The sequence below is a fragment of the Felis catus genome, chromosome A1 (assembly GCF_018350175.1).
Source record: "Felis catus isolate Fca126 chromosome A1, F.catus_Fca126_mat1.0, whole genome shotgun sequence".
NCBI lineage: Eukaryota > Metazoa > Chordata > Mammalia > Carnivora > Felidae > Felis > Felis catus.
The window spans coordinates 158,092,492-158,110,789 of NC_058368.1; the positions used below are offsets into that span (position 1 = coordinate 158,092,492).

An 18,298-nucleotide genomic window follows, 5' to 3' on the forward strand; every position below is an offset into this window, starting at 1 on the left:
CAGTTGAGCATCTGACTTCAGCTCAGGTCATGATCTCGCAGTCTGTGGGTTCAAGCCCCACATCGGGCTCTGTGCTGACAGCTCAGAGCCTGGATCCTGCTTCGGATTCTGTGTCTCCCTCTCTCTCTGCCCCTCTCCTGCTCAGGCTCTGTCTCTCTCTCTGTCAAAAATAATAAACATTAAAAAAATTAAAAAAAAAAAAGAAAAAGAAATCTAAGTCTTCTTTGGGTTGAAAGTAACAAAATACTACCGAATTTTTTTAAACAAGCTGTACTCATGGATAGGTCTAAAATTTATGGTTATGATTATCCTTTTGCTTGCTGAATTAAATTAGAAATTAGTCTTCTGGGAAGTCCAAGTTATTTCTTAATAAACTTTAATAGTCTATGAGTCAGAGTAGGTGCTGCTAACAATGAATCTTGCAGGATTTATTGGATGGCAAGTAGGAAATTGAGAGGAACGTCTGTCCAATGGCCTGTGGAAATAGTGCATTAAAATATTTTCTGAATAAGAGGCTTTGCTCCAGTAGATTCTACCTGCTTTTCAGTAAATACACTTTATCCAGGAAGATTTCCTAAAGTTACCTTAAAGTTGGATGAAATTCTCTATGACTATTAATGCATCTTATTGGCACCATGAGGTCACCCTCAGACTCACATGAACAAAATCAGATAACTTGATTTATTTTTTTTCAGATGATCTTGTTTTGTTCTTAAATTCCTACCCTGGATGATTGGGGTGGGGAGGAGCTTCTCTAGATTAAGAGACTTTTAAGAGAAACAACAACCAAATACATCATATCACCCTTGATTAAATCCCAATTCAAACAAGCCAACTAAAAATGGCAATTTGAAACAAAAACATTTATAATGGACTGCATATTAGACTTTTCCTGAAATGATTGTTAATTGCTTAAGATGTGATAATAGCACTGTGGTAATGTCTGTAGCACTGTAGAAATTGCCTGTATTTCTTTTTTTTTTTTTTTAATTTTTTTTAACGTTTTTATTTATTTTTGAGACAGAGACAGAGCATGAACGGGGGAGGAGCAGAGAGAGAGGGAGACACAGAATCGGAAGCAGGCTCCAGGCTCTGAGCCATCAGCCCAGAGCCCGACGCGGGGCTCGAACTCACGGGCCGTGAGATCGTGACCTGAGCCGAAGTCGAACGCTTAACCGACTGAGCCACCCAGGCGCCCCTGCCTGTATTTCTTGACATGCCTACTGAAGTCCATAGAAACAAAATGACATTCTATCTGGGATTTGCTATAAAATTTACTCTTTCAAAAAAGAGGATTGATTATAGAGGGGGAAAAGTGACAAAAAATTCCACAATATGAGTGATAGATATGTGCAGGTTCATTACACTGTTCTATTCTTATATATGTTTGAAAATATTCATAATTTTAAAAGAAAAAAACAACCTTGTAACCTAAAACAGTCTCTCCCTCCTCTTTTCCATCTTATAAAGATGGCAGTCTAACCTCTTAGAGTAAATGTTGGTACAGTATATCATCTTCATGGATGAGATCCCTGGATCCTCATTGGGTCTATCCCTGAAGAGTAATTGAGCCCATCATAGATGAAGCCCTATGGTTTCCTCTTGCGGATTCATTTCTCATTTATGCTTTTGGAGGTGATACTGATGCTTTGAGGCCTGGTTGTGATTCCCAGTAGACCCCTGGTTGTGATTCCCAATGGTTTGGGTAATCCATGCTCTAGCTCTCAGTTACAGAGCCATATTGTCTCTTCCACAGAGACCCCTCTTGTCTGGTGAGTTTACCAACTGATACCTTTAATTATTTCCACATGTCACCCATCACGCCCAGACATGTAGAAACTTCTAGATTTCCCTACACCCCAGGGGAAAGCCATAGAGAATCAGTGGAGTAGAAAGGACATCCCATACAGTCTTTTAAGCACTTTACTCCACCAATTTTAATCTTCTTCTAGTGTCTGGTTGGATATAGTGGATAGTGCTAACCTCTGGGTTTTTCTGAGAAGCATGCATTTTTTCCAGAATGGGTCTAGAGAAGGACAAATCAAGACCTTTGATCTGAAATCAACCCAGACTTATCTGAGTCCTTGTCTATACCCTGAGGCTTGGCTCACAATGTGGCAGGGAAGCACCACACAGTTCAGCACCTTCCTCTTGCCCCTTTCTTCCTTTCTTCCCATCCTCCTAGCCTGGTTACCTGTCACAGAAAGACTTCCCAAAGGGAAATACTCATTTGAGTCTTTTCTCATTGTCTGTTTCCCTCACTAAAATGAAAATTCATGAGAACAGGGATCTTATAACTTGTTTACTGCTATATCCCTAGCACCTAAAGCTGTGTTTGGCACACATTAGGTGCTTAATAAATACATACTGGATAAATAGTCGATGAATAATCACTGTATACAGTTCTCTATAGCACTTACTTTGCAAACTACACATCTATTAGTGTAAATACTTTATTAATGTCAATATCTCCCTCTAAAACTGTTTATGAAAATTGCCTGATAAAAATGAACTTGAGTGCTTGGTAAACACTTGATTTCCAATTCTTTGCCTGAGATGCTGATTCTGTAGGTCTAGGGTGCAGATTAGGAATCGGTATTATTGCAAGTGCTTCCCACCCCCAAGGAGATTGCTCCCATTAGGGACCTTTGGCAAACATAACTCTAGAACTTAAGCCCTACAAGGCAAGCACCTTATCTGGTTTTAGTCATTGGAGAGATCTGGCACATAGTGGAACCTCATTACATTGTTGCTGAATGAATGAACAACAGGTAGTGGTGAATACATGCGGGCCTCTTTGTGACTTGATATTCTCTTTTCAACAAGGAGACTGAATTTTTCTATAAAGGTTAGATGGGTTAATTAATGAAAAGCCATCATTTGACTTTCTAGAATACTATATTTCAAACCTTATGGGTGGGAATGTAGGTGTGTGTGTGTGTGTGTGTGTGTGTGTGTGTGTGTGTGTGTATCTGTGTGTCTGTGTGTGTCTTAGTACTTAATTAACAAGGCACACAGAATATAAGTATCAAGAAATCAGGCATGTATTGCTATTGCTATTGGCATAAAAACAGATCAATAGAGGGGCATCTGGGTGGCTCAGTCAGTTGAGCATCCGACTTCAGCTCAGGTCATGATCTCCCAGCTTATGAGTTTGAGCCCATGTTGGGCTCTGTGCTGACAGCTCAGAGCCTGGAGCCCGATTTGGATTCTGTGTCTCCCTCTCTCTCTGCCCTTAACCCATGTGCATTCTGTCTCTATCTCTCTCAAAAATAAACATTAAAAAAATTTAAAATATACAAATCAATAGAATAGAATAGAGTGTCCACTAAAAACCTATGCATATTAATTTCTAACCAAGGAGCCAAGAATGTACAATGAAGAAAAGATAGTCTCTTCAATAAATGGCATTGGGAACACTGGACAGCTACATGCAAAGAATAAAACTTGATCACTCTCTCACACCATTAACAAAAATTTACTCAAAGTAGATTAAAGACTTGAATGCAAGACCTAAAACCATAAAACTCCTAGAAGAAAACATAAATATAATCTCCTTGACATTATCTTAGCAGTATTTTTTGTATCTGATTCCAAAGGCAAGGACAACAAAAGCTAATATAAACAAATGGGATAACATGAAAGTAAAGAGCTTCTGCCCAGCTAAGGAAACCATGAACAAAACAAAAAGGCAACGTACTGAATGTAAGAAGATATTTGCAAATCATGTATCTGACAAGGAACTGATATCCAAAATATATAAAGAACTCATACAAATGAATAGCAAAAAAAAAAAAAAAAATTAACACTCCAATTTAAAAATGAACAGAGGATCTGAATAGACATTTGTACAAAGAAGACATACAGATTGTCAACAGACACAAGAAAAGATGCTCAACATCACTAATCACCAGGGAAATGTAAATCATAACCACAATGAGCTATCACTTCATCCTTGTCAGAATGCTGTTATCAGAAATACAAGAAATAACAAATCTTTGTGAGGAAGTTGAAAAAAAATGGACCCTATTGGACTATTGGTGAGAATGTGCAATTAGTGTAAATGGGGGTTTCTTTAAAAAATTAAAAATAGAACTACCATATGAACTATCAATTCCACTTATGGGTATATATCCAAAGAAAGCAAAAACACTAATTAAAAAAGATATATGCACCAATATGTTTATCACAACATTATTTACAATAGCCAAAATATGTAAATAACCTGAGTATCCAGAAATTGATAAAAGAATAAAGAAAATATGGAATACACACACACACACACACACACACACATACAGACACACATACACAATGGAATGCTACTGAGCCATATAAAGGAATGAAATCTTGCCATTTGTGACAACAGAACAACATGGATGGACCTTGAAGGTATTATGCTATGCAGAATAAGTCAGACAGAGAAAGAGAAACACTGCATGATTTCACTTACAAATGGAATCTAAACAAACAAACAAACAAAACTAGACCAAACTCAGAGTCATAGATACAGAAAACAGAGTGGTAGTTGCCAGAAGGGAAGGGGAATAGGGGATGTGCAAAATGGATGAAGAGGATCAAGAGGGACAAACTTTCATTTATAAAATAATAATTCATGGTGATGTACAGCACAGGGAATACTGTCAATAGCATTGTATTAACTTTGTATGGTGACAAATGGTGACTACACTTATCGTGGTGATCAGTTTGCAATACACACAAATGTTGAAACACTATGTTGTACACATGAAACTAATATAATATTGTATGTCAGTAACACTTCAGTGACAAAAATTTGTTGTGTTGTCTTCTGTTTTTTGGTGTGTTTTTTTTTAAAGAGAGAGAGAGGGAAAGTGCACATGCACGTGCACACACACAAGCTGAGGGGCACAGGGAGAGGGAGAAAATCTCAAAATAGGCTCCATGCCCCACATGGGGCCCCATCTCATGACCACAACCATGTGATCACGACCTGAGCTGAAGGAGCCAGCCAGGCGCCCCAAATTTAGTTGCATTCTCTTCTGAAACTGAATTATTTTTTGAAAAAGCATTTGCTAAACCATAACAATTAAATCACTGGTATTAATTATTATGAAAGAGGCAATAAATCTCGTGTCACCTTTTCAGGTATCAGGAACAGAAACTAAGATTTTTTTTTTTAATTTTGTTCTGAAAGCATTTAGCGGGTAAATAAATTAGATGGAATACATAAAAGCTATCATTTTTCTATTATCATTTTGATACGTCTGTACTTAAGATTCAAATGCTATATCTATGTGAGCAGGGAGGAAGCCAAACCACAGAACAATCGTTGGACGGGGTGGGGGGGGGCAGAAAACCTGGGTACTGATTCTAACTTCACTCAGCTACTAGTCAATTTTATGACCTTTGTCAAATCACATCCCTTCTCTTTGCCTGGTTAGTTTCCTTCAGTACTAAAAAAGGTAGGGGTTCGAAAAAGAGTGGGGATTCAATTCGTTGATTTCTAGGACTTTTTTTTCCCAGCTTTTACATCTCACCATTAGCTTTTTCTTGTTGTTGTTGTAAAATTTTTCTCTTTTTTTAATTTATTTATTATTTTTTAAATTTACATCCAAGTTAGTTAGCATATAGTGCAATAATGATTTCAGGAGTAGATTCCTTGATGTCCCTTAACCATTTAGCCCATTCCCCCTCCCACAACCCCTCCAGTAACCCTCTGTTCTCCATATTTAAGAGTCTCTTATGTTTTGTCCCCCTCCATGTTTTTATATTATTTTTGCTTCCCTTCCCTTGTGTTCACCTGTTCTTTCTCTTACAGTCTTCATAGGAGTGAAGTCATATGATATTTGTCTTTCTCTGACTGACTAATTTTGCTTAGCATAATACCCTCTAGTTCCATCCACATAGTTGAAAATGGCAAGATTTCATTCCTCTTTATTGCTGACTAATACTCCATTGTATATATGTACCACATCTTCTTTATCCATTCATCCATCGATGGACGTTTGGGCTCTTTCCATACTTTGGCTATTGTTGATAGTGCTGCTATAAACATGGGGTGCATGTGTCCCTTCGAAACAGCACACCTGTATCCCATGGATAAATGCCTAGTAGTGCAATTGTTGAGTCATAGGGTAGTTCTATTTTTAACTTTTTGAGGAAACTCTATACTCTTTTCCAGGGTAGCTGCACCAGTTTGCATTCCACCAACAGTGCAAAAGACAGCCTCCTTCTCTGCATCCTCACCAACATGTCATTGCCTGAGCTTTTAATGTTAGCCATTCTGACAGGTCTGAGGTGGTATCTCATTGTGGCTTTGGTTTGTATTTCCCTGATAATGAGTGATGTTGAGCATTTTTTCATGTGTCGGTTGGCCATCTGGATGTCTTCTCTGGAAAATTGTCTATTCATGCCTTTTGCCTATTTCTTCACTGGATTATTTGCTTTTTGGGTGTTGAGTTTGACATATTCTTTATAGATTTTGGATACTGACCCTTTATCTGATATGTCATTTGCAAATGTCTTCTCCCATTATGTTGGTTGCTTTTTAGTGTTGCTGATTGTTTCCTTCACTGTGCAGAAGATTTTATTTTGATGAGGTCCCAATAGTTCCTACTTGTTTTTGTTTCCCCTGCTTCTGGAGACATGTTGAGTAAGATATTGCTGCAGCCAAGATCAAAGACGTTTTTGTCTGCTTTCTCCTCTAGGATTTGTATGGCTTCCTGTCTTACATTTAGGTCTTTCATCCATTTTGAGTTTATTTTTGTGTATGGTGTAAGAAAATGGTCCAGGTTTATTCTTCTGCATGTCTCTGTGCAATTTTCCCAGCACCACTTGCTGTAGAGACTGTCTTTATTCCACTGAATATTCTTTCCTGCTTTGTCAAAGATTAGTTGGCCATACGTTTGTGGGTCCATTTCTGTATTTTCTGTTCTGTTCCATTTATCTGAGTGTTCTTGTGCCAGTACCATACTGTCTTGATGATTACAGCTTTGTAATACAGCTTGATGTCTGGGGTTGTGATGTCTCCTGCTTTGTTTTTATTTTTCAAATTGCTTTGGATTTTCAGTGTCTTTTCTGGTTCCATACATATTTTATGACTGTTTGTTCTAGCTCTGTGAAGAATGCTTGTGTTATTTTGATAGCAATGGCATTGAATATGTAGATTGCTCTGGGTAGTATTGGCACTTTAACAATATTTGTTCTTCCTATCCAGGAGCATGGAATATTTTTCCATTTTCTTAGTTCAAACACAAGGCACTGATCTAAATATTGGAATTACCTTAGTGAACGAAACAAATATCTGCTCTTAGAGAACTTGTATTCTGGCCAGAGGCAACAGATAATAAAAAGTAAAGAAAGCTAAAATAAATAGATAGGTAGGTAGGTAGGTAGATTGATAGGTAGGTCGATAGATAGATGGTAGATAGGTAGGTAGATTGATGGATACATAGATAGATAAAATGCTATGGAGAACAATTAAGCAGGGAATAGTGTGTGGGTGTAGTAAATTAAATGGGATGGGCAGAAAAATCTCCCCTGAGATTTGGGTAAAGGCCTATTGCCCCTTGACAACACAGAATTCAGTGATCAAGTAAGGCTGTGGCCAGAAGCATAAAATAAAGCTAGAGACAGTGAGGTACAGACACAAATTCCTGTAAGACCCATGGAAAAGTGAACCAGTCAATTGATGTAAATGGAGAATATAGTGGTTACTCAACTCCACCGTTGCTGTCATGTAAGATCTGGGTCCAGTGTTGACAGATATGCTCTCTTCCAAGAGAAACTGGAAATCTGAATTTTTATGTAAAATATCCTGTTTTTTTTTAAGGGTTAATTATTACATTAGTTGCCTAGGGCTGCCGTAACAAAGTGCCACAAACCGGTGACTTAAAAAAACAGAAATTTATTCTAACACAATTCTACAGGCCAGAAGTCCAAATCAAGATAACAGCAGAGCCATGCTTTCTCTGAGACTGGATAGCATCCTCTCTTGCCTCTTCTTAGCTTCTGGTAATGGCCAACAATCCTTACCATTCCTTGGCTTGGAGCCACATCACTCCAGTCTGAGCCTCCGTTGTCACAGGTACTCCCCTTTTGCATGTCTGTAGCTCTTCTTATAAGGACACCAGCAGTACTGAATTAAGGCCCCATGCTACCAGTTGACTTCCTCTTAATTAACTACATTTGCAATAACCCCTTTTCCAAATAAGGTCACATTCTAAGGTATTGGGGGTTTAGCCTGCAACATATATTTTGCAGGGGGGACACAATTTAACTCCTAACAGTTATCACTTAGGGGTTAGTGTTAGTATGCAGTTGGTATGCTTTTAAAAAAAATACTGCATTAGCACTCTGTAGGGCAAACAAATCATATACGTAGCTCACGTGTTATTTATTTATGAACTCTGGGCCAGAGATTGAGGAGCCTACCAAAAGGACTATAAACTTGAAATATAGTGTGGTCCCTGCCCAAGTAGTTCCTAAAATAATAAGTGAATGAATGAATGAATGGTGATGTTTATTTTATGTACCCAAATATCTAGAAAGTTATTCTATTACCAGAGAGAGAACACAGTTGGTCAAAACTATACTGAATGTTCAGTACTTTCTGTAGGTTTCTACTCAAATTTGAACAGAGCTGTATAAAATAGTAACTCCCACTTCTACCCCAGCCCTCTCTCCCTCCTTCCTCTGGCTTGGATTTCTCTGCATCATAAGACTTGCACTTGTGTCTGAGATACTTCCCAGCTATCCTATGTGTTTTTTAATCATTATTTAAATGCCAGTTTTTCCTTTTCTGTGACAGAAATTGCCCGTGATTTCCCCAATATCCAAATTTCCCTTTCCTTAAAGGCAGAATGCTATGGAAAATTTGCTCAACTGGAAAACAACAATTTAAAGCCTAGTTAGCCAACAGGAATAGCTAAATAGATGTAAGTGGCAGTCTTGGGGCAAGACTTCTGAAAACCTCTTTATGTCATGTCCAACCATCCTGCTTGAAAAGCGAATATTACAACTGTAGTAACAGCAGTCATTCAGGGCCTAAAGTGACATTGACAATGAAAGCTACACACTAAGAATGGTGGAGCAAAAGAAGCAGTGTGACTTCCTGCTAATATCTTGAGCCACTATACCAGCATCGGACAGCTTCCTTCCTTCCTTTCTGTGAGAAGAAAACCAAACCCTCCTTTAAATTCTAGTGCAGGAGGTAATATTTCTGTTTTATCCTAAACCCACTCCCTCCCTTTTCATTTCTGCTCTATATTCCAGGGAATGGCATTTCCCAGGCTCCTTCTCCTTCCACTTTTCAGAGTGAGTCAGCCCATAAGAGGCTCTGGTTGAATACCAGAGGACAAAAGGAGGGGAAAAGCCAGAGTATTTCTCCTCCTTACTCTCTGCTTCAAGAGAGACTCTGTCAGTCAGTGAGTAACTAACTTTCATCAGACAACCTTCTCTCCACAGAGAAACCTCCTCTTTCTGCCAAGTTGTCCCAGCCCCTGGGATCCAGGATCACCATGTCTTCCTTTCATCTCCTCATTTGGCAGTGGTAGGGGCTCTCTCCAGTTGCTAATCCACAGGTTTCCTCGCTGAATCCCATTGACTTTCCAGATCTTTCATCATCTGTATAATAAATTCCTGTATAAAATGCCCTCTTTTTGAAATATGTAGAGTGCTTTCTGTTTTCTGAGTGGATCTTAAATGATATAGCCACTCAACTTTGCAGGAGGGAGACAATCTTTGCTTCTCTCAGATAAACACACTGTCCAACTGCTGTATCACCCTTCAGAATACATGGAGATAGCAGAAAGAAAGCGCTAAAAGCCTTTCAATATCCCAGTCAGGCCACCAGATCCTGGGTGTTTATGGCTCCTGATAACCAGATTTCAACCTTCCCTGAGTTTTCAGAACCAATTTAAGAAATAAAACTGAAAAGCATCTCATCTGCTCTTTGCTGGCCAGGGCTTAGCATATGCCCTTGGCAATCACATCTCTGTCAAAGACTTGCCTTGGAGTGAGCCAACAATCTAATGTGCATCCTTCTCAGCTTTTGCCACATTGACTAAGTGGAGGATGGGACCCTCTGATCTCACCACAATCTTCCCATTTTCTGCTCTTTGAGATAATCCATCCCTAGAGCATTTCCTAAATGTGTTCAGTCAACAGTTCAAAATCTTTCTCTGGCACTTGATCTACAGTGTCCACAAACATCATCAGCTTGTGCTCTCTGGGACCTGATACTCTGGAACACAAGCTTTATTGCTTTCCTACCACTCATACCAGGATCCTGGAATGTGTATGCTGGAGGTGGTAGGTCAGGTTTGCTGGCGATGGGTTCTTTCACCAATTCTAGCATTTCACTTGTAAACTTTCTATCCTGCAAAGAACTAATTCACCCTTCTTTAAATTCTGCATTGTATAACATAGGGGTCCATACCACTCATTCTTCTATCTTCTGTAGGAAATCTGTAGAATCATACTTATAAGCCTTCACATTATAGCTCCAGATTTTTATTGAGACATTATCTGTAATCTTGTCTTGTAGCCCCATGCTACAAATTTCAGTGCTTGATCACACCCACCCCTTGTTGTTCCTCTTCATGAGAGGATTTGCCAAGTACACCGACAGCTCAGACTGGGTCTGCATATAATTTGTCTTGAGTAGTATAGTGGTCTGAGCTTATTTCATTTAGATGGCCAGTTCCTATATTGTAGTATAACAATGCCACCCCCTCCCATATCTGTAAGATGTAACCCATCACAAGAATGAATCCAATTTTATTCATAGGTGATCACAAACATACAAAGGGTTCAGAGGATGGTCCAAATATTCATTTATTCTTGTCATGGAGGTTACCTTTCAGACCATACAGAATTGACCAGCCATTTAGAGTGGAAAGTTCTTTTTCCTTTTGCACTCTCTGTCCTGTCCTCGGGATATCTTTGTTGCCCCTTGTGATCAGGACAGCAAGATCTGTCCCTGTTTCTAGCCCAAGAAAACAAAGATAGATCCTTAAATTCTTCAGCGTGTAGCACCTAGATAAGGCAAACAAAACTCTGTTTGCTAATATCAATCACTTCTCGTAACATAATTTTAGTGTCTTTATGCTCTAGAAGACATCCCCTCCCCTTCAAGGGCAAGAATGGGTGACAGAAAATATCATCGTGGTACAGAAAAGAATAATCAATGGGCTAATTTTATAATAATGAAGAAAAATCAGTAAAGTTAATTTTGAAAAAGTTTTAGGGAAAATTGAATCAGAATAAGCTGAGATGAGTAAGTCCAAAGGACTTCTAAGAAAGATCTTTATAATTAGGGGTCTTTTTTTTTGTAATCATTCTCTATATAATCATTGTCCCATATATAATATTCTTCAAGATAAACAAAGATAAACCTGCAATATACACCCAAGCCTATCAATGATGAGACTGTGCTAGTGAGAAATGGTTCACATAAGAGTCCTCACCTGCAGGGGCACCTGGTTGGCATAGTCAATTAAGCATCTGAATCTTGATTTCAGCCCAGGTTGTGATCTCATGGTTCATGAGATTGAGCCCAGCATTGGGCTCTGTGCTGACAGCATGGAGGCTGCTTTGGATTCTCTCTCTCCCTCTCTCTCTGCCCCTCACCTGCTCATGCTCTCTCTCTCAGAAATAAATACATCAACATTAAAAAAAAAAGTCATCAAGTTGCAAAAGAATTATCTATGAAGAAAGAAACCTCTCCTAACATGGTGAATGTGCATTTTAGAGGGAAAAGTAATCTTGTACATATTCTTTCTGCAAAAGCAATTATATTTCTTCACACAGAAATTGTTGCAAAGGGCATGCAAGTGCTATGAAATGGAAATACCAATACATTACTTTTGTTCAAAACATCCCTGCCTAGCACCCCAATCTCCCACATTCCTGAATAACATGATGAAATCTTCCAGTTATGCAAAAATTAAAAATGAGATTTGTTCTGAATAATTCTTTATATTTTTGGCATGTTGTTTGTTCTCTTGCTATGAAGCAAAGAAATATGTTGGCCTGGCATATTTTATTATCTTTTCTTAGGCAGGATGGGGAAAATGTATAAATCTGCACACCCACAAATTTCATATTGAGGGTTAGAGGTATTTTGCAATAGTAGGACAGTGGCCCCTAAACAACACAGTTGCTTTGAAAAATAAATGTAACTCACTTTTGCTTACTTTCCAAAACAGATTTCCTTATTTGGTGAAAATGTTATGCGGGAAAAACCCACAAAAGAAGAATACGTATGACTTAAGTCATTGGGCTAGAGTTTATGACTTGACCAGCTGCTTGGCTATCACATCTAAGCATACTCAGCTCTAACAAAAATGTGCTTTTACTTCCCATATGCATTTATAAGTGGGAAATGAAGCATGGTATACAATCCTCATGGTGAACTTGGATGCTCCTGGGGAAAACAACAAGCTCTGCTTTGTAGAACCATAAAACATCCAATCTGGAAGTTACCACAACAGTGCATCTTTCCAGTCCCTCAATAACACGAAGAAAATTAGGGCACCAGAGGCTGTCCTGACTTTAGCACTGAGAGTCCCATGTGCCAGGAAACCCCTCAGTTCTGAGATGGTTGGTCATCCTAATATTAGGACTAGATTTCAGGTCTTCTGATTATCGACTCAGTGATGTTTGTATCACACATCTTTTTATTTACTGATATTCTAGTTGATCTACCATTAAGGACAATCTGCAAATAAGTTTACGTGCTAATTTTGCATTCCTTATATATTTAAGGACTGAGATAAAAATTTTGGTTTTGGTTTCCCCATACAGCTTTTAAAGGATTATTCCCATATGAAACATGCCCTAAATATTATTTCACTTCCTTCTCTCTCCTCTCTTTTTATTCCTAGAAAGATGTAGATTTATGTTGTTATGCATGGCTTAAGCTGATAAATCAAATCAGTAGACATTTCAAGTAAACAAACAAAATGAATTTGAGAGGTTATAAGTGTTTGCAAGTGTCACCGTGGAGACCAGAGAATGGATTGTCACCATGGAGACTTGCATAAACACTGCCTGTAATGATTTCCATGGGGAATGAGATATAGAAGAGATTTGGGAAGGAGGATATATAAATGGAGCTGGCAGTAAGTACAGCCAGAATGAGTTGTGTAAGAAGCCTGGGGGATGTTAAAGTAAGTTGACAGTTTGAAATGTTTCTACGCTCACCACTGCTCCACCAGTGAACAAGAAAAAAACTTGAGGGAAGATCCCCAAATCTTAAAGAATTGGAGGTGATTTCCATCCATTCCTCCACTCCTTTGTTCACACTGGTTATCACTGTCATTATAACTAGTTCTGTACTGTGATGTGATAATAATGACAGCTAGTCTTTATTAAGTCTTACCACATTGGTGGGACTGCAATAAGCCTTTTATGGTTATTATCACATTGAATTTGAACATTTATAAGGAAATGAAAATATTATTCTCATTTTACCAATGAGGAAACTGACACACAGAGAAGGTCATACAGTTAAAAAATGGGGTAGAAAGGATTCATATGAGGCAGTCTGGTAACAGAGCCTATATTCCTAGTACTTGTCTGATGAGAAGATAATGTCCTTGTCTATGAGACACTTTAAATCTAAATAAGGAAGTAAACATAGTAATAAAGAATGTCACTAGGGCAATAATATGGATTTCCAGTACTTATACACATTTTAGTAATTATTTAATTACAGGGTAATGTCCACATTAGTAGTAGTAGTCCACAGTAGTAACATAAATCTTACTACTTTTCCTTTTTTTTACTCTGCAGTTATTATGTCACTGGGTTCTTAGTTGCAAAAACATAATCCACATTAGCTAGCTAAAAGAGAAAAAGGATATATTAAAGTGTATCCATTTACTCATGGGATATCTGGGAGGGTCAGAGAGTCATATTGAAAGCTATAGCACCCAAATTATTCCATCTTCCTATTTCAGGGTTACTAGGGTTTTGTTTTGTTTTTTTTTACTTTTGTTTTAAGTTTTTATTTAAATCCCCATTAATTAACATACAATGTAATATTGGTTTCAGATGTACAATATAGTGATTGAATACTTCCGTACATCACCCTGTGCTCGTTATGACAAGCGCACTCCTTGATCCCCATTATCCCACCCACCTCCCCTCTGGTAACCCATCAATTTGCTCTCTGTAGTTAAGAGTCTGTTTCTTGGTTTGCCCTTTTCTCTCTTTTTTTCCCCTTTGCTCATTTGTTTAGTTTTTAAAATTCCATATATGAGTGAAATCATATGGTATTTGCCTTTTAAGACTGACTTATTTCACTTAGCATAATACTCTCTAGCTCCATCCACATCATTGCAGATGGCAAGATTTCATTCTTTTTATGGCTGAATAGAATTCCATTGTATATACATACATGTATACCACATCTTCATCTATTCATCAGTCGATGGACACTTGATCTGTTTCTGTAATTTGGTTATTTTAAATAATGCTGCTATAAACATAGGGGCGCATGTATCCTTTTGAATTAGTATTTTTGTATTCTTTGGGAAAATATCTAGCAGTGCAATTGCTGGATCATGGGGTGGTTCTATTTTTAACTTTCTAAGGAAACTCCATATGTTTTCCAGAGTGGCTGCACCCGTTTGCATTCCCACCAACAGTGCAAGAGGGTTTCCCTTTCTCCACACCCTCGCCAACACCTGTTGTTTCTTATGTTGTTGATTTTCACCAATCTGACAGATGTGAAGTGATCTCTCATTGTAGTTTTTATTTGTATTTCTCTGATGGTGAATGATCTTGAGCATCTTTTCAGGTGTCTGTTGGCCAACTGTAGGTCTTCTTTGGAAAAATGTCTATTCACACCTTCTGCCCATTTTTAATTGCATTATTTGTCTTGGGGGTGTTGGGTTTTATAAGTTCTTTATATATTTTGGATACTAACCCTTTATCAGATATGTCATTTCAAATATCTTCTCCCATTCTGTAGGTTGCCTTATAGTTTTGTAGTTTCCTTTGCTATGCACAGTATTATTAGGCAGTTAAATCAAATTTACCTTAAAATGTTCATTTAAGCTTGCAGGTGGATTGACTCAAGGGTTGCACTCAGTTGGATTAACACTGGCTCATCTCTATAAGCTCTAATTCTTCACAGAACACCTGTGGGCATCATTCCATGGCCAAGGCATTCTAACAGTTACAAAGCTTTGGAACAGGAATTTCTAGTGATCCCAGGAAGCTTTGTGTTGGGCCAATCTGAGAAAGATTTTGAGGTTTGCCTGATAGCAAGGATCAACAGAATTCATTGTAATCTTAAAGGATAGCTATGTCAATAATCTTGGATAAAGTCCTTTGACTCAAATCTTGTGAAAGATTTATTTACAAATTATTGATACACACCATGAGAATTAGCCTTTATTTTTCACAGATAAGTACTCAGCAGAGAGCAAAATATATAGGACCTTTTCCTGAGAGGAAGCAAAGGACAATGAAAAGCGCAATGAATTTGGACTAAGAGCAAAGTTGTTGTGATTATGAAATTTAAACATATGGGGTAGTTCCTGGCACCAAGAAGATGTGCTATAACTAGTAGCTCACTTCCTCCAACACATCTAACCCAATGGTTCCTGCAAACATGAACAAATTATGGGCTAGGCTTGTGTAAGTCAGATTAGAAGTAGGTAATTTGTTTTTAACCCTTTGTATGTTGTCTGTCAGTTATGTAAAGAAACCATTTCTCTTTTCTCATTGATTCAAAGTTTATAGTCAAATATGTGACCCAACTCTATGTAGCAAATACATAGGATTTCATAGCATGAGTTTTGATACACTATACACCACACTTCATCTTGCTTTTTAATCGTTATTTTCTCTTCTTCTCTTTTTAAAACTATTTGTATCTTATCTCACTATACTATATGCATCTTTTTGTACTCAAATCCATTTTTGGAAAAAAAAGTGTTAAAACCACTTTGCCACTCCGATATACCCCAGTCATTCTTACATGGCTCCAGAAGGCCCTTCTGGTGCCCTTCTTTGAAGGCTCTGTCCTTGTAGCCCCTCAAAACCATTCTCACTTGGCCCACATTTTAGACTGGCTGTGGAATCTTTTCTTCACTGTCATCCATCTGCTTTTATCTCTCAGAGATTTCGAATGATTTCTAGTCCCTTAGAATATCCCATTCTATTTCCCAGCACTGATTTGGATTTATTTTACTTTCTGTTTTTTCTGCTATTTCTAGAGGTTAGAAAGGGAAGATGCAGCATGTGCTCAGTGTGCTGTCTTCCCATGTTGGCCCCTATTCTCTTCTTCATTCCAAATCTGCATTGCCAATACTCCTCTGAACATGCACACTCAGATGCGCTACAGGAGGCTCTACTCACAATGTCTGAAATAAACACTTTACCTCAACCAGCTTCTGTGCATGTGAGTGCATGCTGGCACACACTATGTACACATGCATGCCTATGTGTGCGTTCCCTGAATAACTGAGAAAGAAAATGCATTGTATCCTTGCTCTACTCCCTCTCTCATCCTTATTACACAATAAATGTCCAAACCTCTAGTTACTCCACATCGTGAATACGCATATCCATACATTCCTTGACATCTTTTTATTGCTGTAGCATGATAAAATCTGGTTTTATTCCTTCAGTCCATTCTCCAAACTGTATCCAAAATGAGATACCTAAAGGGCATCACCTTTCTAAAAATCCTTCTGGCTTCTAGTGCCTGACAGGATAAATCTCAACCCTTTATACAGTACCTCCTTTAGCATAGTACCACACAGTACCTCATTTGCCTCTGTACTCACTGCTCCTCAATATTAAAAGTTCATACTCAGCTACACATCTTCTGTTCTTTCGTACCTCCATATTTTTGTGTGTATTGTTCATTCTACTTAGAACACTCTTCCTCACCTCAGCTCATCCTTCCTTCCTGCCTTCTTTCATTCTTCAAAAAATATCTTGTGATGCACATATGTGTAAAGGCACTGTTCCAGACACTGAACAAATTAGTCTTTGCCATTGCTTTTAAAATGTATTTAATTTAACAAACACTTCTATAACACTGTGTGCCAGGATCACTTCAAAAAGTCTGTGAGATTCCTTTCTAGTAGGAGACACACATCCAGATGACTTCTTCAAGATTCAACTTCCATCCTCTTGGACCTTCTTCTGAATCACCCAGGCTGAGCTCAGCCCAGTAAGTTCAGCATGGACAATTGCCCAAGCATGTTTCTGTGGTTGCTTCTGCTATGGGACTGTAAGGTCCCTGAGCGGACCCTTCCGTTTATCCCCTGAACAGTGTTGGGCACCTAATAAAAACTCAGTTAAGTGTTAATGAAACAAGTGCCAAACTAACCAAATTTGATCTTGTCATTCTGCTCCTTAAAACCCTTTGATGAGTTACCACTACTAAAGGCTTAAGTCCAAATTCCTTAGCCTGGCAATGCTTTGCAGGCTGGCCCCAACCTTTCCTTCTGGCCTCAACTTCCCCAGTCCCCAGTTCTTATTGCTCTAGCCACACCAAACTATTGCTCATGCTCCCAAAATAATGTTCTCTATAATTTCTCAAGTGCTAATATGAAATTCTCTACCTGACTTGTCAACCTTTCATAAAGTTTCATTTGTTCTTCATGACCAGCTCAAAGATCACACATCCACATGTGTTACATATTCACCCCTAGGACTTGACACTCCTATATCCACATAGTCACATAGTTTTATTTATCCCATTGTACTGTAATGATCTATTTATGTATGTCTATCTCCCCCACATACACACACACTTATTCCATGGGCTTTGGGTTCTTCAAGGGCAAGAATTCTATTTTATTAATTATACTTTATTAATGTTTGAATTCTCTATAAATTCATATGAAACATATCTCAGACCCTAAATATATGGGCTAATTAGGTAATGTTTGATTGAAGGATTTAATGAATGGATAGGCTTGTGTATCCTTCACTCCTCTGTGTAGGACAACTGGAGAAGGACCAAACCTCAGCTTATCCAGTGTTTCTGCAGAAGGTAGAATTCAAGGTCTTATTCTCAAACCAAATTCAAAAGCTTTATATTCAAATGCTTTATTGACTGATCACTTATTCTCTATTTTTCTTAGCTTTCAAATATAAAAGATTATTTGTCTTTGGAGTGTTTTGTCCCATTTCTAGAAGAATAGTAAATCAGTACTGTCACCTGCTTACTACTTCTTACACATTCCATATACAAGACAATATTAGTTTCTTGAAGGCAAATCTCCCTTATCCAATTTAAAATACCTTTAGGTAGTTGTTGGAAAGGACCATTTTAGCCTGTCTC

The 18,298-nt window shown here is 38.1% G+C and overlaps 1 long non-coding RNA gene across 3 annotated transcripts in view; it reads left to right on the forward strand.

The window, feature by feature from the left end:
- Positions 1-18,298, forward strand: part of LOC111561739 — a 277,745-nt gene that overhangs the window by 159,367 nt on the left and 100,080 nt on the right. Inside the window, exon 1 of one of the 3 annotated variants that reach the window (XR_006583283.1) lies at positions 13,004-13,106. The exons of 1 other annotated variant lie outside the window; for it this stretch is intronic. This is a non-coding gene — a long non-coding RNA (uncharacterized LOC111561739). Of the gene's footprint in view, positions 1-13,003; positions 13,155-18,298 lie in introns of those variants that run through there. One more of the 3 variants, XR_002744484.2, reaches the window with a different exon arrangement.